At 44.7% G+C, this 23335-nt stretch overlaps 2 long non-coding RNA genes across 4 annotated transcripts in view; one reads left to right on the top strand and one right to left on the bottom strand.

The window, feature by feature from the left end:
• The window catches only part of LOC128627153 (uncharacterized), a 25952-nt gene extending 8127 nt beyond the window's left edge, over positions 1-17825 (bottom strand). Inside the window, exons 1-3 of one of the 3 annotated variants that reach the window (XR_008391270.1) lie at positions 17697-17825; positions 15945-16123; positions 3701-3760 (exon numbers count right to left, since the gene is read on the bottom strand). This is a non-coding gene — a long non-coding RNA (uncharacterized LOC128627153). Of the gene's footprint in view, positions 1-3700; positions 3761-10941; positions 11907-15944; positions 16124-17696 lie in introns of those variants that run through there. The other 2 variants (XR_008391269.1, XR_008391268.1) reach the window with 2 other exon arrangements.
• Positions 16786-23335, top strand: LOC128627154 (uncharacterized). The gene is made up of 2 exons (XR_008391271.1): positions 16786-16893; positions 23177-23335. It is a non-coding gene; the product is annotated as an uncharacterized LOC128627154 (long non-coding RNA).

The raw sequence follows: 23335 nt of genomic DNA, 5'->3' as shown, positions 1-23335 counted from the left end.
GGCTGTCAGAGCTCTTCTGCAAAAACCAGGATGTGTGGTTTCCCTATTTTGTCAGTCCTATTTCCATCACATTTCAGAGACCCAGAGGTGAGTGTCTCTGACATCCTTAAACACAGAGACCACACCTGTACAAGCTGTATAGGTGTGGTCTCTCATGAGGCAGAACAATTGACGGGGCCTTTTCTAAGCTACATGACCTTGGATGAGCCACTCAACCTCACTGAAATCAGTTTCTTCATGTGTATTATGGGCACAATGGTGTTTACCTCAAGAGGCTTATGTGGAATAAATATCACATGTACTATGCATGGCACATAGCAGTCCCTTTCTCAGCTGGGTTTGGGGGCCCTGGTGGCTGGTTGGAATGGTGGGGACCACTGGGTATCTGGTCCAAGTTCAAGAGAATGCCAGGGAACCCTGAGAAGTGATTTGAGTTTTAGGTTCCTGTAATTTAAAGATTCTTGGCCCACTCATAGTTGATAGAAGTGAAGCCCACTTATTTTTATGAGTTAAGAAATATGTATCCACCAGCTGGGAATGAGGAGGGAAACAAATGAGAGAAGAGAGTATTATAAAACATGTTGTGCTGCCCTGGGGACAGGCCAGGGCAGGGTTGCAGGGAGCACTGACGCACGCCTACCTCGTGACGACTGGAGATAAGATGGGAGCTAATCTTGGTTTCTGTGTTTACAGTTTCCACCAGAGCAGTAAAGATCTGAAGGAAAGAGCTGAGATCCTGAGCTGAGGGTTGGAGGAGGCCTCCATTTTGACCCTTTACCTGTTTCCTTGGCCCTGGCAGCAGGCTTGCAGGTCTCTTCATTCGACAATGCTCCTTCAGGCACCCAAGCCCAGTGAACACTTTCTAGACTAGTGCGAGTTTAGGAGACTGTTCGGCACCAGTTTCCTTGTTAACATGCACTCCACCTTAGACTTCTTGTCCTGGGGAAAGAGCAAGGGGCTCCTGCTGCCTGAGACCTACTAGTCTGCTTAGAAGGTAAGATGCTGAGCCCAGTGTTTGCCTGGTCAGTCCTGATTTCCAGTTATGCTGGAACAGCTTCAAGATAGGCAACGTGATGTCTGTTCCCTGAGACCAAGCTGGGAACACCGTGTAAATGATAGTCACAGATTCCATCCGAAGGAACAAGGACTCGCCGACTCTGGTTACAGGCCATTGGAACAGCCCAGCACACAGCTGGGCCTTGGCTGGTGCCCGGGGTCATGGAGGTTGCCTTGCTCTCTTCTCCTCTTCTCTACCTTGGAGCCCTTTCTCAAGGCCTAGAGCTGTCTCTCTGTTCTCAGCGCTCCAGGCCTCTCAGCTCTTCCAGTGGGATGAGGAGCAAATGCGCTGGAATGCCAGAAGGCGCATGGCTGGGCTGCTATTTCTGGCTTGGGCTGAACTCAGAAGTCCTAGAAAGAATGTTCCTGACACCGCTTATCTTCTGAGAATCCAAGAGGCTCAGGGACAAACTCCGCCTAGCTGTGCTCAGTACTCATTTGCACGACAGGCTTGCAGACCATTCATAAGAGAACAAAACAGGCTTAACATTCCTGCTTTCATGGGGTTGATATTCTAGCAAGAGGAAGATAGACTATAAATCATGAGCATATAAATAAACAATTGTTCAATGTTAGAAGATGTTAAATGCCATGGAAAAAAGAACGGTAGAGCAGAGTAAAGGGGATCAAGAGTGCTGGGGGAGGTTGCAGTATTAGACCCCATGGTCAGACTAGATGTCACCGTTGAGAGGGCAATTTCAAAGACTTGAAGGAAGAGGTTAATTAACAGGCTTAACTTAGCTCATATCTGAGGGAAGAGTGATCAAGGCCGAGGAAACTGCTAGGGCAAAGGCACAAAGATGGGAAGATGTCTAGCATGTTCCAGAAACAACAAGGAAGTCAGTGTAGCCAGAGCAGGGGGAGCTAAGATGAGTATGGTAGCAGCGGGTCAGAGAAGCGGTGATCCTACAGGGCCTTGTAAGCGATTGCAAAGACCTCAGCTTTCACTCTGAGTGAGTAGAAAGTCATTTCAGGACTTTGGAGAAGTGGCGTGATCCCACATGTTTTAGGATCACTCTGGAACAGTGACAGCTTTCTGGATATTTCTAACCCCCCACATCACAATGGACAGAGAAGCTGGAATGAAACAAAAAACCCTTGGGTGGCATTTAGCTCAAAACTATGATGCAAGACACCCTAAAAAGGAATTTATTTATAAAGAATTGTGTTTTTATTCTTACATGTTTAAACTTTAGTCATCTTCAAAGTACTCTCCATTTGACGCAATTTACCTATCAGACATTTTTTCCCACGGCTCAAAACAGTTTTTGAACACAATTTTGATACCTTTTCATGCTTCTGTTGTTTTTTGTTTCACCTCTTTCATATCAGAAAAATGTTTTCTTTTGAGGAATTTTTTTTATTTGGGGAAACAAAAAACAGTGGCTCAGGGCAAGATTGGGTGAATAGGGAGGGTGAAGCATGGGGGTCATGTCATTGTTTGCTCAAAAACTGCTGAACACTCAGCACAGTGTGGGGAGGTGTGCTCATAAATCACCCATCATAAAATGGGCAATGCATGAGTCTTCAAAAAAATTCACTGAAACCTAATGCAGCCTCTCACAACAATACCAGTTGGTACACTGATACAGATGGGTTCCTAGAACACTTATCTAGGACATCATTCCATGGCCCAGTTTGCTCCCAGTTTGTACTTACCCTGTTCCATTTTCTTAAGCCCCTGTTTCTTGCTAGTTTATTTGATAGATTAAATTGAATTAGATAATATTAGTAATGGTTTAAGAAACTGTTAGATATGAGCAATGCACGTATCTTCACAAATGCTTTTTAAGCCATGACTTGGAGAAATAAATTATGATGGGAACGCCACTTAGAAGCAGTGGAACCACTTTGCCAAAGCAGAGAGCTTGATTCTCTGCCAAAGTCCTCTCATGAGTCTAGACTGAAGAATAAGCTCATGATGAATGCCCTGCAAGCACCAGAGGTATTTGCTCCCTTACAGCCCTTACCCAGACCCTTCTGTTTCTCTTAGTCTCAGTATGTGGAGCTGTTGGTTCCTTGTGGAGCCACTGAGCATGGAGAGAGTAGCACGCAGCGAGGGAGGAAGGGGCACTGAGTCTCACTTCTGCAGGACTTCTCAGGATAGAGGCTCGTGGTCGTATGTTCTGGGATCTGGGGAATCTGGTCACTGTCTTTCTGGGCCAGTCTGGACCCAGGGTTCAAAGTCATGGGTGCATGAGGAGAATACACTGCCCCTTAGCATCTTTGCAGAACCCTACAGACAGGGATAGCGGAAGAATGTGGTGACAGAAAAATTGCCTGTGTTTTCTTCCACTCCCTCTTCAGCACCCAACCTCAGTTCTCTTAGCAGGTCGTGTATGAAGCTGGCCTTCTCAGCAGCCACACTGACAGGCCCTCCAGGCAATGGGCAAGGAGGTGTGTCCAGCCAGCCGACGAGTGGGCACTCACATTCGGCCTCTAGCCTTACGCTCTGAGAATAATCAACGTTCAGTTCCCAGAAGTCATCTTGGGCCTCTGAGACAAAAAATTACTCAGGAGAAAAGGGTGTGGGGGCATTAGTCCTCTAGAGGAGACACTATGTGGTTGATGATTTTCAGCGACGGTGCCTCCTTGACCCTGTAGATTCCCAGGAGACAGGGATGGGACTTGTGAGCACCGATCCTTTACGTCATATAGGACTTTTGTTTTGAGGTTTATATTGGCCCTCAGAGTATCCGTAAACCTGAAATTATATAAAAATTTGAATATATATTTGTTTCTGGAGATTTTGGCTATAGTTTTTTTTTTTTTATTGTCAGATTCTTTGTGTGTATGAGTGAGGCCAAAAATTGTTCGTAAAAACAATAGCACTGTCTTTCAATTATCCCTTTTATTATTTATCCCTATTTGGTAAAATGTGTTCTCCTCATTTTCCGCTCCTTTCTTGTATAATTTTTAACCACTAAAAATACTAATAAAAAACAGTAACAAATATTTGCCCAGGCATTTAGAATATCAAAACTCTCAAGGTTCTTTAGAAGGCTTCACAGAGACCCTGGGAGGCTAAGTACTGTGTCCACTGGGTTTTAAGAGGAAGCCGAGGCTCGGAGAGGCCAGGCCGGTAGAGAATCCAAAGTGGATCTAGGATTCAGCTCAGGTCTTTCTCACTCTGAAGAGTAACTCTTTTTTCACTCCACATGGAGCTGAAATAGTGTAACTCGATGCCACTTCATCTGTAGCCAGATGCCAAGGAACTGTGTGCGCATAGAAAAAAAGTCCCACTATGCAACAGATACTTAGTTTTTGGTGGGAAAGGATGGTTCGTTTCATTTGCAGACAACTTGCCTCTGACGCATCTCACTAGGCGGTGTGTGTGTATGTGTCTCAGAGGTGCTGGGGAGCTGTTATTTCAGCAGCGACTGATGGGCTAGGGTGGAAAAATATTCCCACAAAGGAGAATATTCCCCTTCTATCAGTCCTCAGAAATGCCTCCTACCATTGCCTGTCTCCCAGTTTTCATCTGTAAAGGCTTGAGGCTGAAAGGAGCTTTGCAGTGGAGTTCAAACAGCTGCCCACTCACATTTTTCTAGCCCACGGGCTGTTTCTCTACCCAACAAACATCGTCCTATGTAGGACAATCTCCTGTGGTTGTAATAATACCCCGAAGACATATCTCAGACAGTTCAGGAGTTCACATGCTTATTAAGTTCCTCGTTTGCCACCTGTGTTTTTTGGGACAGGCTGAACATTCCCCAGACCCTGGAGAACAGGCTGCAGGGGGATGGTGCCATACTGACTTACAGCTCAAGTTCCGTGTTGTTGTTCTTCTCTTTAATCTGGACCTGTAGCCCCTAGGAATCCTGCCAAGTCATGTGCCCTCTCCTAGTCTCCTGGGGCCACACAACCTCCGGGCACAGAGAGACCCATGTCTCTGGGACTACATGGGGGATGGTGAGGGAGGGCCATACACAAGGCATAAATCAGCCAGTCTTCCAGCCACAGCCTCGCCTTTCTCTTTCCTGTCCCTGGAACTTGAACCCACTGTACAAACACACAGAATCTGTCTTGTTATGTAAGTTTCTTGGTCCCTGAGCTGAATGACTCAGCGTGAGGTGGTTCCCTGCTCTTTCCCAGCCTGAGGCAGCATGCTGGCTAGTGCCCGGGCAGCGGCAAACTGCGATGGCAAACAAGGCCTGCTGATGGGTCCAGCTGAGTAGTCTGCATCCCCCGTGGTGTCCAGTGAGGCCGGGAAGCCCATGGAAACCATCCGCGGGCTGTTGTGAACCAACCCACGGGTGGAATTCCTCATTGCTGTGCTCACTCGCTGTGCCCTCCTGTTCTCACCTTTGGCTGAGGATCACAGAAGTTCCACATTTGCTTCCCCTTTGCCCTGAGGTCCCTGTTATGAACTGAATATTTGTACCCCCTACATGAATATGGTAAAGTCAAGTCCTAACCCTCTAATGTGATGGTGTTAGGAGATAGGGCTCTTCGGAGGCTCAGAGGAAGTCATAAAGGTAGAGTCTCCATGACGGGATTAGTGCCCTTGTAAGAAGAGAAAGAGACCAGAGCCCTCACTCTCTCTGCCATGTTAGGATACAGCAAGAAGGTGGCCATCTGTAAGCAAGGAAGAGGATCCTCACTAGAACCCCACGAGGCTGGCACCGTGATCCCAGACACCTAGCCTCCAGAACTGTGAGAAAATAAATTTCTGTTGCTTAAGCCACAGAATCTATGGTATTTGTTATAGCAGCCCAAGCAGACTAAGACAGTCTCCCCCCCTACCCCCGCCACCTGAGTCTTCATCTCTGGGCTCTAGTGGGATTCAGGAAGAAAGTGATGCTGGGGCTGGAGGATGTGTTCTTAGGAGTGGCTCAACCGGACCCCAACTCTGCCCCTCCTCCGCCCCAGGTCCGGAGCACGGAGCAGGAAATAAATTGGGGACACTGGTTTTAGAGAGGACAGACTCTGGCTGATTTTGGTCTGTGTCTGGCTCTCTCCCACTTTCCTCCTGTGCAGGCAGGACAGGGACAGGTGCTGGCATCCTGCTAACAACTATGGGACTAGGAGCCAGTGACCTCAGATTCTAGCACAGCCTTTGCCACTAACCAGGTGTTCAGGGTTAGGCAGGTCACTTCTCTCTGTGCCCCAGAGACACCTGCCTTAGACTTGTCGTTCAATAATAAGTGTGTTGCTCTTCCCAGTGTTGGGCTGTGGTGCTAAACAAGGCAGCTGTGGTCCCCACCCTGATGGCAACTGCATTATAGAGGGAAGGGACAGAATGGAAACAGGCAAATAAGACAATCACCGACTGTGACAAGTGTTCTGAGGAAGAGAAACAAAGTGACGAAATGGGGAATAACTTCAAGGAGGTGATATTTATTTTAAAAGCCTCCACCTACCAGCTGAGAAAGAGCCAGCCCTGTCAACCAGGGCAGAGATTTCCAGGCAGAATAATGGGCTAAAAAAGTAGCAGTGCTTTTCAAACTCTACAGTGCTACAGATAACAAGTTTCAGATGAGTTAAAGCACCTTCATTCTCTGCTGCTCTGACCCACATTCCTTGATCAGAGCCTAGTGTGGGCAAAACAGGCTGGTGTCCGGGATTCAGTGTTGGGATCATCTAAGTCCGACAGGCGGCCAATACAGAGGCTCCTGGTGGGAGGGCGTGGTGGAAAGATGAGTGGACTAGGAGTGCTGTTTTTTAGGACATGGTGATCCAATTTATACAGAGTCCCTTCTCCTCCCATAGCCTCATGTCTCCAAATGCTTCAGTTCTTTGTCACCCTTCTTTCAACATTCATCTCACATTTACGGACCACCTGCTAAGAGGCAGGGATCCCCCCCTCCGGAACTCAGGAAGTAACAGCCTCTCCTGCTGGTCTTAGGCCCGCGGAGGCCACTTTTCCCAGCCTGTCCCTGTTTGGGTCCGTGTTGGCTACGGTCCATTTTGTTTGTTATTTTGCTCTTCAGCTAGATCCCTTTGGGGCTCCAGAATGTTGTTTTGTAAATTAATGCCATTTATGACCCAGAGGGGCCATCTAGGGACTGGAATGTTTCAGCAGGTGCCATTTCTCTCTGGACAAATGTCTGGAGGCATGCAGGGTGGTCATGCAGGCCACTCCCTGGGGAACCATAGTCACAAAGTCCATCAGCTGACTGTGCACATCTCAGCACGGTGGACACGGTGAGGCTCACTGCTTCACATTCCCTGTGAGCGCATTTCTTTAGAGTCAAGAGCACTGGACACAGAGCCACAGCAGCAGGGCGTTCACCTGCCAAGTGTGGGCCTGATCTGCAACTTTGTATCTATTAATCTCTAGCCTTCTCTACGTGGCTTTAGGGGGACAGTGGTTTTTGAACTTCAGTGGGCATCAGCATTCTCTCAGAGCTTGTGAGAGCGGAGGTTCTCGGGCCTGCCGAGTCAGTAGCTCGTGGAATTGGGGGTGGGTGTAGGAATCTGTATTTTTAATAGGCATTGAAGAGTGGTTCTGATTGCAAGTAAACTTCAGTTTGGGAAACGTGGCTGTCAAAAGTGGTCACCGCTAATGGGTCCTTCAGTTCATTTCTCCCCTTAAGGGCTGGTTCCTCAGTGAGCCTTTAGCCAGGCTGCCAGACGGAGGTTCTGCAGACAGGACCCCTCAGAGGAAGCCCTGACACTTCACACAGTGTCCGGGCCCAGACGGCATACTCAGTAATGCTGGTCGAATGATCCAAGGGCCAAGAGACTTGGACAGAGGGGGAGGGGAATTGGGTAAACTGTTCACGACTAGTTGTGACACTAGAATGCAAATTCCAGAAAAGTAAGGGGCATATTCTTACTTAATCCCTGAGCCTGATACATACTGGAAATGCTGAATGAAGTAATGACATCGCCTACTTCTCTGTCTTCCTTGGGTGAGACAGAAGGTCTGAAAACCCATTGAGGTAGACCTACCCTATCTGTAGAAATGCCCTGTTTCCCCAGATATCTGATTCAAACTGGCTCCCATAGGGTCAGTGTTATTAAAAACCAAAGTCAGGTTAGGGCTTCAAGATATTTGTGACATGTCACATACCCAGTGACATGGCAAAACATACTGACTCATCCAATAAAGTGAGTCACGCAATTTCTATTGCAGTAAGAAAGGCTTGGATAGTTTGTGTCTTTTTCTTTATCTTAAATATCAGGGCCTGAACAGCTATGCAATTAGGAAACATTACTAAGTAACAAACCTTATTACAAACAAAGAAAGAGCAAATTGAATTGATAATGGAAAAGCATTTTACACCCATCAGATGGGCAAAAGTTTTAAAAGTCTGACAATAGCAAGTGGTGACAAGGATGCACATAGTACTATAAAAACTCTAGAGGACTGCTTGCTAGAGAAAAAGAGTGGGCACCCTCAAGCAAAGTCGCCAGTGTGCCAGCATGCTTGAAGACTCAGCAATTCCACGTGTAGGAGTTAATTCCTGTGTATATACAACAAGAAACATATGAGAGACAATGCTCATGGTAGCATTGTTTCTATGGAAAAACCGTAAAACAAGTAACCCAAATGTACATCAATGGTGGAAATAAACTGTTAAGTAGATACAATGGTAAACTCTATGGCAGTAGAAATAAATAAACTATAGCTGTCCATCAACATAAATGAAATTCAATGATATAGATTTTAAAAAACCAACTCATAGAAGAATATATACATTATGATTCCATTTATTTATTTAGCTAGTTATTTCCTCACTTGAGAACATTTTTTTTCATTGCTTTTAGAAAGACTATGCGTGTGAGAGAGGAACATTGATTGGTTGCCTCCCATACATATCTGGACTGGGGATCGTACATGTACAGACCAGTAATCAAACACACGACCTATGCCCCCTGACCGGAAATCAAACCCACAACCTTTTGCTTATGGGATGATGCTCCAACCAACTGAGCCATGCTGGCCACAGCTCCCCCTTTTTATTTAAAGGTTAATAACAGAAGAAAAAGAGCAGGGTGTTAAATCTGAACAAAACTTGGTTTTATAATCTTTGTAGATTCTTTTCCTGAAATTCTCTTCCCCTAACTTCACAAATTCTCATTCTTTCATCAGCATAAAACTGAATTCACTTCCTCTTTAATGCCTTCCTCAGTGACTCCATGTGAAGTCACTGCTCCCCCAATTCTTGACATACCTTTTATTTATAAACACACGATAGTTCTCTGTCCCAGCACTTGTCACACAGCGTTGCAGACATTGGCAATGTGTCCCAGCCAGTTGTGCACTCACCTCCTCTCCGTGGGAAAAACAAAGAATAGACATCTACCTGTCTGTCTATCTGTCTATCTATCTACCTATCTGCCTATCTATCTACATGCACTTAAGCTTATTATAAATTTTACTGTTATAACGAATGTATAGCACAAAATTTCTAAATAATCGTAAAATACACAATCTCCTTATGTGAATTCTATGCAGCCAAATTGACTCTCATGCAATACTTTTACTCTCAGCAAAAGCTTGAATTCATGGCCAGTCTTACATTAGTAAATAAGAAAAAGTGAAACAAAGACATATTGGAACTTTATTTGTTTATCAATAATTTTGCAAAAATGAGTAAAGCATTCAAGTAGTGGCAGAATATTTTCTCAATTTTCTGTGCTATTTACAAGGTAGTAGCTTCAGACACGACACTCTTTGAGTTTTTACCTTCATTATTAACATTTTTTCTATCACTTAAATCTGACAGTTAACAAAACAATAAACTAAACACTGATTTGTAGTGTTTGCCGATTTCCACGGTATACATTCTTCTGCCAAGGAAAATCCAGGGGTTTGATGTGACATCATTAAACGAGGAGTTGGAAGAAGTACATGTAGCCCAGCATTATACAGTTTTATACCATACACATGAGTAGTCCCAAGAACACAGACAACAGTGAAATGTCATAAGTAGTATAATGAAATGTTAAGTAATAGGAAGCAATGAATATTACTTTTGTTTGTAATTTAATTTACTCAATTGCAAGTTAATATGATTTTTAAATTAATAGCTGTGTTCAACAACTTTCAACATTCCCAAAAATGCAGTGACCGACATTTGTATAGCATCTCTCTGTGTGAGTCAGCTCCAACGCAGGTCTCTGCATGTCTCCTCACTGAAATGTGGCTCCTTTGCAGTAGGACATATCTTATTATTTTTCTCTCCCAGAGACTATCATCACCCACGGAATGTAAAAGTAATTTAATAAAGGTTGGTCAAATGAATGAACAAATCCATACATTGCAGGGCATCCTTGCAAAAGTTCTGGGTGAGTAAGTGGCCTCGTTTTGGCTACGCAGCACCTAAGCCTTCTAGGCCTCCTTCAGGACCTCGGTCTCTCCTACGCCTAGGATCAGTTCTCGTCTGCTCACACCCAGAGAGCAATAAGGCGTACACCTGACTTACATGGCAGGGAGGAGGGCTCGTCACTGACAACAAGAGAGTAAAGGAAGAGCCCAGGGCTCTCTACCTAAAAGAAAAGTTCGTAAGACATACGTTCAAAGGCTGGCCAACTGCTGAAATGTGTGTGTGTGTGTGGGGGGGGCAGTATGGGGGTGTCATTTGAATTTCTTCATGTGACTTTGAAACACATCATATTAGGCTTTCCCCCTATTCATTTATCTTGCTTGTGATCAAACTGCATGTCTGACTTTACTGAGTATTAATACAGGTATACTTACCATCAGTACACCGTGCAAGAGTTAAAGGAGGTAGTTTGTTCCTAGCAGAACCCAATCTGCAATTAAACATCACGTTTTGGGTATTTTGTCTATTTTAAGATTCAGAACCAGGAACAAAGCAGATAGCTGAATGCATCCTTGGCTCTAGCAATGCACCCCAAACAGAAACCAGCCTACAGGTGTTGCTTCGTGAGCTCCCACTGCCGTCAGAGTGAAATCTCACTGCGGTCTGACTGCTGCCTGCCTTGCCCACAGCCCAGTAGATGTCCCCCCCCCCTCCTTCCAGTCCTCTGACACCCCAGGCTCTTCCTCTCCTCAAAGTCTTTGATAGTCCCTGTTGTCTAAATCGTCTACTTCTGGCTCCTTAAAAGGATGACTCCTTTTCATTCTTCAGGTCTCAGCTCAGATGACACCATCTCAGAGAACCCCTTGCTGGCCTAATTCATCCCCCCTCATTTATTTTGCCCACCACTCTACTTATTTCCTTCATCGCACTTACAAACAGCTTTAATTCTTTTGTTTATTGATTATTGCTGGCTCCCCCATTAATGTAAGTTCCTTCTGGTTAAGGACCTTGTCTGTTCTGACACTACTCTAGCCTTATCCTTCAGCATATTTGTAGAATGGATGAACGAAGATATAAAAGAGGATTCCTCAAGACAGGAGGTCCCAAGCTTTGCCATGTAAGGGAATCAGCTGGAGGGCTTTTAAAATCAAGACTGCTCAACCTTCAGTCCCAGACTTCCTGATTCTGAATGTCTAGGCAGAAGCATTTGTAATAACTTTCCAAATGCCGCTAGTGCTGCTGGTCCAGGGACCATAGTTTGAGGAACACTACTAGAGACCTGTACTCCATCAGAGTACATTGTTGGCCAGTCACAGGGAGGAGGCTGGTGGGGGGTCAAGTTGAGCAAGAGCAACAGTCAAGGTGATTGACCACAAAGATACTGTGGAAAAGGTAAGGTCTCTAGGACCATGGTCAGATCTCTTTCTATTCAAAGATGCTGGGCTTCTGAGATAAAAGGCAGCCCTTTCAATGAGGAAACCATGGTAGACAGATCTTTCCTTCTTCAGCTGCCAGAATAAGCAGAGCTGAATAATGGTTCTCAGGCCCCCAAATTGAACATCCATTCCATTTGTGAACTGCAGTGGTGGCCTGTATTCTAAATCAATTCTGGCTTCAGCAGTGCCCAAAGATCTAAACCAGAGATTGAAAAGTGGGTAAAGGAGAAATTACCATCTTCATCCAGGGATAGTTTTCCCCCAAGTATATTTTGAAGAATGTTTGTTCTGTAGGGTCACACCAGGACAAAGGAGTCTCACAGTCAAATGAAATGAGAGGATGCTGAAAGAAGCCATGTCCCCTTTTTGGAGACGGGCAGTACACATGTGAGAAGTCTCGTAGTGAAGAAATCAGTTTAAGATTAAGCTCAGTCTTTGGTAGTGGAAGCAAATGGCATCTCTGCTTGTAACACATGTTCTGTGGCACATTTTTAGAAAAGCACTGCCTTTGGATACCTTCTCTCTTCAAAGGGAAAATAATTTTTTTTCTGGGATGGAAACTTTATGTGGGCATATAAGAATAATCTGATTCATACTAGGCAGCCTCAGCCCTCAATCCCCAGAAAGGCAGGAGAGGAGGTATCCAGACCCTTCCAGTTCTCTTCCCTTCCAGGTGTGAAGCTGCCTGGAGGTATGACCTTAGGTGCTGCCAGGGTGGGGTACGCTCTTTAATGGGGCAGTTAGGGTGGGAGGAAGAGGAGGAGGAAGCTCTGGGAGTAGGTGATAGGCAGGCAGGAAAAGTGCTGGCCTAGGGAACGGCAAGTGGAATTTTCCTCTGAAAACCCTTTTGAACTAAGTGGATTTGAATGTTGCACCCTGGTTGCCTAGATCCCATGGCTAAGTGATTAGGTCTTCATTTTCCAGTAATGATTAACATTGCTGCAGTCACTGCAGTCTGGGCACAGTTTGTGTCACTGTGGTGATGGAAACAAGGAGGAAGCCCTTCCGCAAAACCTGCTTTGCACTTCTGACTGCTGGTGGAAGAGGAGAAACCCTAAAATATACCTGTATTGGGGAGGATTGTCCTGCCTTCAATCACTTCTCAGTGTCTTATTTTTTAAAGATTTTATTTAATTTTAGAGAGAAGTGAAGTGAGGAGAAAGAGGAGAGAGACATCACTGTGTGAAAGAAATATCCATCAGTTACCTCTTGCACACCACCAACTTGGGACCTGGCCCACAAACCAGGCATGTGCCCTGACTGGGTACTGAACTTTAGCAACCTTTAGGTTCACAGGCTGACACTCAATCCACTGATCCACACCAGCCAGGGTTCAGTGTCATCTTGTAATCATTTAACAAAACACCCATTTGGGGCTAATGGATGATGTTTTCATTAGCCATTCTAGTGAAACTCCAGAAATGGTGCTTTTTTTCTATGAGAAAGCAGAGGCTGTGAGGCCCAAATCTTTTCAGGGCAGCAGCAGGAGAACTGTGGCATCTCAACTCCTAACCTGTCTGTCGGAGGCCTCTGAAGCCTCCTGGCACGCTGTCTGGGTCCCACATTTCACTTTGAATAAACAAGTTGGCTCTGATAACCAGGTGAGGTCAGAAAGTCATAGCCCTGGTATGGAATGCTGTTTTTTACAATCACTGCAACTCTCCAGCAAGCAACCAGCTCCAAAAAGCATGGCTTCGATTTTTTATTTTGTTTCCAAAAGCTTTGCTCTCTTCTCCCTCCCTACCTGGCTTCTTTCCTTCCTTCCTCCTTTCATTTCTCTCAATGAAAAAGGAAAGGATAACAAAATATTGCTCATTTGAGAGAGGTAACAATAGAAAGCCATCAGAATACATCTGGGAATAAAAGGAGAGCTTTCTTTTCTATGACACAGTACTTATTACAGAATGTCAAAACAAGGGGGAACCGCAGGGATTTTCCTGACACACTCACTCAAGAACAATGGTGGCCTGAAGGCTAAACTCTTGCACAGGACTCTTAATCACAGCCCTGCCTCCTTCTACTACTCCAGGCTGGATGTGGGAGCAGTATTTGTTAAGTAATTTCACAAGTCCTGCTGGAGCTCTCTCTGAAGCAAGGCATGATGACTTGATCCTTTTTGCAACCTCTAAGTTAGAGTATCCTCTGGATTGCACTCAGGACTAAATGAGCTCGGGTATAGTGTGGGCTGAGGCGGGGACAAGATGACCAGCCTGCAAAGAAGGGCTCCTTGTCCTAAAACTAAAGGTATTGAAAACATGCTTGATGCCTTCTGGGCACTCAGTCAAAATTAGTTTGCCAAAACTAGAGTGTCTGAGGCTTCTGTGGTGGAGGAAGAGGGAACTGAGCAAGGTGTGGAATACTTTAGGCTCAGGGAAACCTGCTGGGACTCTTGAAGCCTCTGTGGAGCAGCACCTTTCAGGAGGTGATGATGGCCAAGTTCACATTCTGGGCCTCCACCACGTGTGAAAAGTTGCCTCCTACAAAGGATGCAAATTGGGCTTGCAGCTGAAACAAAAACTCCTCAGGCCATTCTTCTTTCAAGGGGCATTTTCCTGTGCATAGTGTCATTGGACACTGTGGAGCCAGTGATTCAGAGCATGGCAATGTTTGTTCTAGACAATTTTCCCCTCATTTTTGGGACAGAGGAATGTTCTATTATATGGACTTTTTAACGATTGGCAATGTTACAAGTATCAATTATTTACTGATTTCTCTAAAATCAATCAACATATCCTCAGGTGAGAATTAAAAAAATAAAGTATAGAGATACAGTGATGGAGAGGGAAGGGAGGATAAAAGCAAGAAAAGGGAAGGGAACGTAGAGACGTGGAGTTCTGCTGTTACTGTTGGGATCTCTAAAATCCGGCAATGTCCTCACCTAATCACGTATATTGTTTTCTCTGGGTCCAAAGTATCAATGAATAAGAGTTTAAAAGCACAGGGAAGTCCATTTTTTTTTTTAGAGTAGGGGTAAGAACATGTGTTTAGGGCCTCAAAGTGAATTCCTGTGACTGAACTTTTGCACACTGGACAGAACACAACTTGACGAGTTTCTTAGTTACAGCCACACACAGAAGCAGTCATCTGGGCCCTCAGATTTCTAAGCACAAAAAGATCCCCAAATGCTAGGACTAGGGGGACTTTGGAGGTTGTCTAATCCTTTCTCCTTCCTTTTTGCTCCCAGACAACAAGTAAATTGGAAAGGAGGAAGCTCCTGCCTCTGATTTTGTTCTAAGCATCCTGAAATGAGGGTGATGTCCCGGCCACCAAGATGCTATCAATCTATTCTAGGGTTTAGTTTTAAAGGAAGCCACTGTATGGATAAGAGTAATTCATTTTATCAACACATGGTACTGTGTCTGACACAATGCTGAGCACCTCATTTAAGATTTTATTTATTTAACAAATTCTACAGTATTTCCTAGTTATATGGCAGCAAGTTACTTCGTTTCTGTCTCAGTTGTCTTTATTATTATTATTTATATCTATTTACATTTTTAATTTTTTAAAAATTACAGCTGACATATTAATCAGGTTGATCACTTTGTAAGTTATATAAATGTCTAATCACTGGGTTATATACCTGAAACTAACATAAATCTCAATTTCTTATGTACAAAATTGATAACAAATGGAAAGGACTGCCAGGTAAGTGTTTTTTCTGGGCTTCTTTGTATTAAAGAGCTGACCAGAAGAAAAACGCCAGTATTCTGTTCCAAAGCATTATAAGAAATCGTCAGGCATTTTATACTTAAGATCTTATCTGTGGCAAAGGTTTGAAGGCAGTCTGACTTGGTGACTCCTTCCCAGGCAAAACTGTGAAATGATCATCTGAGAGCTGAATATCTGATACACCTTCAGAGGCAGATTATACCACCACCCATATTCCTGATATGTCTTATAATCCTTTAATAGTTCAGAGTTCTTCCCATTGTCTTGCTTAGAGTCTCTTTTGTTTCAGCATAAATAGTCCTCTCTTCTCTAGTCAGTGAGCACCTTTGTGAGACAGACTACACACATGAACTGCGTGGCCACATTCAGTTGCATTTAAAGTTCTGCCAGCTGCTTCACTGGCCTGGTCGAGTTAGCTATAGTATTGAGAATATTATGGAACAGCGAGAACAGGAAGAGCTAGGCCTCTTGATTCACGTGAGAAAACCCAGGCCTGGAGAAGTCTGATACCTGGCTATGATACCACAGCTGGGAGGGGGTCAAGAACTGGGTTTCAACTCACGTTTTCTGAGTCACAAGTGTAGAATTATTTCTCCCGTTCACTTTCAGTGAGGATCTCCTCTTACTGGGCATGTGTCCAAAGAATTCCTCAGGCATCTCCATAGACCAATTTCAGACATCTTAGCTCGGGAGTCAGAAGACCCCGTCCCAATCTCGGTCTCCAAATTGCTCCCCTGGAGCCTGCAAAGACAGTAGGGACATGCGCTGTTGAGGGATGCCAAGTATCACAGGTGAGATACTTGGAATCTCCCCTTGGATACCCCTGGGAATACCCCTTGGATATTTGTATATTTTTTAAATGGAGAGAAGTGTTTTCACCCAATTTTTAAAAGGGGGTCCAGGACCTTAAAAAAAAGCTAGGTAATTCATTCATTCAGCAAATACTTTTAAAGGATTTACTGTGTGTGAGGTACTCTACTAGGCCCGGAGACTACGATAGAAATAAAACAGACCTGATCCCTACCTTCATAACACTCAGAGAGAAGGACTAATGATAAACAGCAACACGTGAAAGAACACCTATGACAGACTACAAAAAAAAAAATGAACAGTGAAAAGCTACCACTCTAACTAGATTTTGCATTTCTTTCTGGACTTAATATTTGTACTTTCCTCTCCTGAAAAAGTCAAACTCCTCTAGAAACAGACTCAGTTTAACTTCTCAGCTGTAATTTTAAGGTATGTAAGTAAGTCTCTGAATCCTCTGACCACTTCCCCTCCCCCGATTTAAATAGGGCTGTTTGCTCAGCCAGGCTGATTAGATTAACCCTTCCTCCTGGCCTCTCAGGCAGGCAAGATGATTCCAGATCTCTAGAAATACAAGGCAAGTCTGTCCCGCCAGGATCAACAACGTACTTTCCCCTTGCGGAATCTCCCTGCCGTTTCCCGCTGCTGCTTGTGTAAGACGGACTGGTCTGAAAGCCCGGACAGACACACCACCAAGAAAGCTGGTGAACTTTTTAAATTTGTAAATTCTCATAATGAGGATATTGTTCAGAATGTTATCTCAGATCAGGTTTTTATTCTTGCCGAGTAAACTTTTCATATGTGCACATCTATTGTTTAAAAATGCATGTGATTTATCCCACCTCCCCCATTTCTAATCCTTAACAAACTCACAGAACAATGAGACATTGTGCAACCAGAATTATTTCTGTTTCTAGACTGGCGTTGTCCTAAACTTACCTTGGGGGTGGGCAGTACAAAGAAGGGGTGACCCGTTGAAAGTCTTACAACTCAATGGCGAAGCTGAAATTTGACTCTAGGACATCTGACTGCTGGGCCTCTGCTCTCTGGGCACCAGATTAGATCCAATGGCCTCACTCACCTTACACACGCATGTGCACACAATGTTATCAGAATACCCGAGGGTCAGCTGATTAGAATTGTCAGTTCTCACTAATTCTAGAAAAAGTGTCACATGAATAGCTCAAAGGCCAGTTCTGATTTAGAGAAAACCAGACTGGCAATTAAAAGTGAATGCATGGTTATAATACTTTGAAGTGACAACACAAACATAAGTAAATGAAATTAAAAAAAAAGATTTTGTTGAAGGCACAGATATCACCTGGAGGGTGAATAATGAAAGATTAAAGATGATGTGTGATTAAGGTACCAGGTCAGTAACTGAAGTTTTGTTGATTGTTCAAAGGGGGTCTGAACTGGTTTGAACTCAGCTGATGCTTTCTCTTTTCCATTACCTTGCTTCCTTCCTCCACCTGCCCCTCCACCTCTCCCTCCCATCCATTCATACCTTGGGTCTGGTAGAGAGGTGACATCTCCTTTCCATGAGAGGCTCTTCAGGAATATACTTCAGGTCATGGCATTCTAGCTTTAGAAACAAGTTAGCTCTGCCCTGGCTGGTGTGGTTCAGTGAAGTGAGTGCTGGCCTGCTGACCGAGCGGTTGCTGGTTCAATGCCCAGTCAGGGCACATGCCTGGATTGTGCACCAGGTCCCCAGTTGGGGACATGCCAGATGCAGCCAATCAACACACTAGAGACAACCAATCAATGTTTTTCTCCCTCTCTTTCTTCCTCTAAACACAAATGAATAAAATAAAATAATAAAATAAAATAAAATAAAAATAGAAATGAGTTAGCTTTTGGAGTCTCAGTGCCCTAGCAAGGGCATGAGAAAGTGTCAGAAAAGGAAATGGCCTGAACTGGAGAGAAAGTCAGACTTTTTCCCCTGAGAGTTACTATTTCTGGGCAGCCAGGCCCCAGTATCTGTGCCCACTGCTGAGAAGGTTTCATGCACAGATGGAACTACATTAGGTACTGTGTCTATACGTCTCTTAAGCCCATGCACCATTGGTCCCTTGGCTGGGGACAGCAGGGAGGGTGCTGTCTTGCATTAGGAGAGACTGAATGTCAAACTGAAGAGGAGACTCTTCCTTCACAGTTATTGTGACTCAGCCAATTCCAGGATTTAAGCTCAGGCATGTTAAATCAGCTCCATGTTTAATTCTTCTGGGAAATTCGATCTGTTGGGGGTACTTATTTCCAAACAGAAATGTTACTAATTTTATTTTGGTGTAGTTGCTGTGTGGTATGCCTCTTATCACCCTTGGCACAGGGAGAAAAGGTAGTGGTCAGACGTTTGCTGTCACCTAATTCACTCTCGTTTTTTATGTTCTGCCTGTTACCTGAGGTCACTGTCACACCTCTCACTCTCTTGACCCCACACATACACGACCAAACCCTCTCCTGGTTTTCAAGTTGTGACACGATTGAAATGCTTATGAGAATTTTCATATACAGTCTAATCTTTGTATGCAGTATGCTAAGGCTCCACATTTGCCTTGAGTCAATAAGGAAGTGCTCTTAGGAAATTCATTTGTTAGGATCTTATTTATATCTTAAAGTCCACCAGCACCTTTGGTTATTACTGTTATGTGTGTGTGCTTTAATGTGGTGCACATAAGCTTGCCTTTGTGACTTTTACTTTTGAATGCATTGTCGGTTGACACCCCTAGAATAAATTGCTACCCTCTCTGTAATCAGTGAGACAAATGTACGTGCCATTTTAAGCTGGCTCACTTGTTCATTGCCGTGAGTGATTTGACCAGGGCTACCTTCCCAAACTTCTCTGGCCCCAGTGCACAGGCACACTGTACTCAGGAATAGAGTCCTGGCTTGGGAGCTGGTGAATTCCTTACGTATTTCAGGAGCGCATGCCCACAGGCACACAGAGAGGATGGACGCATCTGCTGGCTTAAAACTCTGGGGACAAGTTCTTAACCAATGTCCAGAGAGTTGATTTACTGGCTAAAGTCTCAGAGACACCAAACATTCTTGGGATATATGTTACTGAATTTGAGAGCAGACGTAGAGTAGGGGGAAGGAACCCATGTACTTAAGTCAAAATTGTAGGTGACATTCTTGATTTTTTTCTCCTTCTCACCCCTATTAGCAACTCTATCAGTCCCACCTTCAAAGCATCTTCTGAAGTCACATCTGTTTGCCTTAACTCTCGTCACCCTAAACAAGCCTCTGCCAAACCTCACTTAGTCAGCTCAGTTACCTCCTCCAACTACATTTTGTACATCTTCTCTTCCTGTTTTCTGATTCATTCTCTATGCAGAAGATAAAGAAATCTTTTATAATTGCAAATTACATTACATCTCATTTATGCTTAAATCCCTTCACCAGCTCTCCCTCATTTCTAGCATTACATTGAACTCTCTTCCAAGGCCTATAGGCTCCATGTTCTGTGGTTTCTGCTAGCCTCGTCAGTGTCTTCTTATTTCACACCCCCTCCATGGTCATTGTTCTCCAGCCTCAGAGGAGAACACTCCCAGACAGGCAGTTGGATGCCTTAGGGACTTTGCTCTTACAGTTCTGACTGCTTGGAAGTCTCTATACCACGTCTTCACCTGGCTGGTCCATTTTCATGTTGCAGGCACCCACTCAAATGCTCCCTTCTGTGAGAGGCCCCAGATGACTTCCTGGTCTTTATTTCCTTGTTCAAATTAGGAGGGAGACAAAGCAGAACTCAACACCACCATCACCAACATCCACAGAAGTGCCCTGAGCCATTCAGCTGCCTGCAGAGAGGCAAGGAAGAAAGGCTGTGATTAGGGAGAGAGTGGGTAAGCCAGGGTGGTAGTTTCAGCAGCCAGAGATCTTGCCACAGGCCCAGGAGGTAACATATGCAATTTTACCGGAACCACCTTGACATAAGCAATAAATCACATAAACAAGGCAGAGAAGGTCATGGGAACCTGGCCTTAGTCAGTGCTAGTGAGACAGGATTTTAAGAGGCTGGGAAAATTCCTTGGCCAGTGGAATAGGGAAACTGAGACAGATAATTGAACTCAATGGCCGAGCAATTCATAGCCAGGGGCAGATGGTCACCAGGGGGGAAGAGTATCTGGCAGGGGGCAAAATTGGGAAAAAGAGGACCTTGCCCCCAGGATAATTTTTCATTCATTCCCTGGCCTTTTCTCCCTGGAGATAACATCAAGGCCTCAGTTGTGTTTCAGCTCCAGGCCCAGAAAAGCAGCAAAACCAGGTGGGTAAAGCCAGGATCAGCTTCAGTGACTAACATGACCCCTTGACCTAACACTGACCAGACAGTGGAGACCTTGACTCTGAAAGAGCACACCTGGAGAACTGATGACTACTCTACTGAAACCCTTCCCTGAGACCTCCCCTAAGATTCCTGACTGCAAGAAAGAGATAAAAAGATTTTTAAGACAAATCTTTTTTTGTCTTAAGTGGCTCTCCCTCTGGGGAGCAGCCCACACCATTCCCTTTCCCCTCTTCTTCCCCCTCTTTCTTCCCCATAGGCACGTGTCTTGTGTCTCATAACTGTTAAGGCAATGAGCAGCTAGCAGCTTGTCCGAGGCTAATCCTCTGAGACTGATCCCCAAGGGCCCCTTCTCTGACTTCTCAGTATTCTAAGGCAGCCCAGCCTAGTCTCTTCTGTTGCTTCTGCTATGCTAAGTTCTTCCTTGTTTTACTGTCCCAACTTTAATAAGTATATCCTCGTAGGCACCTGGACTCAAGTTGCGAAATCTTTCCTACATTCAAAGTCAAGAACCCACACACTGCAGCTGGCCCTGGGCAGACCCACTCAGGGCCAGGCTTGGTCTAGTAATACTATGCAAAACACTTGTATATCACAGGAGCCAAGGAGCTGTGGGAAAGTCTTCTCATTCACCAGCTTACCTGGAAAAAAAAAAACAAAAAAAAAACTACATGTTTTTGCTTGTGTGGTGAGAAGAAACACAGAATTTGGAGGGCCAAAGTGGGGGAGAGTGAAGGAAATAACTGTAGGGATTGGGAAAACCCTAATGATTATTTTTTTTCCTGGAGACAGAAGAGGATTAAAACTCTAAGTTAGGGAAAAGTGAAAACTCTGAGTGAACTCATTAACTGGGTTTATCTGATTAATTCTGGGGAGATTGGGTCAAAATTCAATCCAACAAAACACATGCATACACATTTCTTAGGTTCGCATGTTAAAACTACTGTCAAGCATTAGTATCTAAAGGACAGATGTCGACCAATTGCCATTTCCACAAGGACCCACTTAGAACTCAACTCTGAGGGTGCCTCAGTGGTCAAACCACAGTAATGGTATAATGCGGATGGGGGTGGCTTGGGGCTGAGCCTTCTCAGAAGTCCTCTCTACACTTCTGAGTGTCTCTCCAAGTAAAGTCTCCTCCAAGCTTTTCTCCTCCACTCCCATCCAGCCTTACCCTCAACTTCCTCTCTGACCTCACAAACGAGTTCCCTTAGCAAGAACTGGGGTGTGACTGTTACCCCCTGCAGTGGGAGCTACAGGCCCTGGAGAAACAAGCTCAGATTGTTCAAGAGTGATAGAATCAAGTTGGGGGCGGGGATAGGAGCTAGAGGTTGGTTTAAGGGAAATAAACACAAAAGGGATTTTAAAAGATCTGGCAATGAGAAGGCTAGGTAGGAGTTGAAGGGAGAAGGTGGGGTGTCCCTGAGCTGACTTGAACTTTGCCTCTTCTCCCTGGTTTTCTCCCAGCTCTTCTTTTCCCACCCTCAGAAGTTCTGGGAAATCTGCCAGCTCCTGGACTGGGTAGTTTCAATTCTTTATTAGAAATCCCCTTCTTGGCTCCTCTGCTTCATTCCCCTCCTACTCCTCATCTCCTCCCTTTCTCATTTTGCTAATGAGTCTTACTGGAGCAAGCTCTGGAGGTGGGCTGGTGGTGCAGCTGTGGAATCATTGGTGGCCTCTAAACCTGCCTCTGAGCTTGGTTCCTATAGACCTATGTGTCTGAGGCTGTGTGGATTTCAACACCCCCTTGCCCTCAGATAAAAGTAATGGCCTTCCCTAGACACAGTGCTGGACAGCAGGGAAGAGGACCAGGCCATGGGGTAGGAAGATCTGCAGGCCTTTGTCTTCAGGTCACTCAGCTTTCATTGGGGCTTCTTGATGAGGCAGAGGCAGGGCAAGGCAATCTACATTTGAAAAACAAAAAAATTATTTACAATTACTAGTCACATTTGCTCCTGGTAACAAAGCTGGACAACACAGTCTCAGCCAGCGTGGCTCAGTGGGTCAGGCACTGTCCTGCAAACTGAAAGGCCACTGGTTTGATTCCTAGTCAGGGCACATACCTGGTTCTGCCCCCCAGTTGGGGTGTGTACAGAAGGCAGCCAAACGATGTTTCTCTCTCACACGGATGGTTCCCTCCCTCTTTCTTCCTTCCTTCCCCTCTCTCAAAAGAAAATATTAAAAAAAAATTTTAACAAGTCAGACAACACAGAAAAAAAGGAAGATCACCCAAAATTCCACAACCTGGGGGAAACTTTTGGTGTTTTGATGTATTTGTTTTCGTTCTCTGTTCAATGCTTATCTTTGTCTTGGCCTGAAATACATGTTATCTACTGTCTGATAGCCTGCTCCCCACCACCCCACACAACCCCACTATTGGCGTTTGTTTTTGAGTATTTGCCCATTAAAAAGTCTTCCAAATCAATGGTTGACATTTAATCAATAGATATTTACCTTCCAAGACTAAGACAGTGTTTTTCTCCAGGAATTAGTTTTGAAGTAGAAATGATGACATTGATGACCCCACTCAACACTATCCACGCCCCACGCCTTCTGACCTCTGTCTGAAAGTGTATCAGGAAGGCAGGTGGATCAAACACCCTTCTCTATGAGGAGTAGGCTCTCCAGATGGGGTCTGTGGGCTTGGGGTATAAGGTGGGTATGGGGGGATTGTTTATAACTGCTCATTTTCCCTCTTGCAGCCCCTGTGGCCAGAGAACTTCCTTGAGAATGGAGTTTCAACCAGTTACCTGACAGCTGGGAGCAGGGCTCAGAACTATGTGGGTGTATGTTTTGATGCTCAAGCAAGAAAAGTGATTCAACATGAACTCTGCCAAAATAAAGCTGGCTCAGACAAGGGA

The sequence above is a fragment of the Artibeus jamaicensis genome, unplaced genomic scaffold (assembly GCF_021234435.1).
Source record: "Artibeus jamaicensis isolate MK-2021 breed Jamaican fruit bat unplaced genomic scaffold, CSHL_Jam_final contig_327, whole genome shotgun sequence".
NCBI lineage: Eukaryota > Metazoa > Chordata > Mammalia > Chiroptera > Phyllostomidae > Artibeus > Artibeus jamaicensis.
This window is presented reverse-complemented; position numbering and strand designations above follow the sequence as displayed.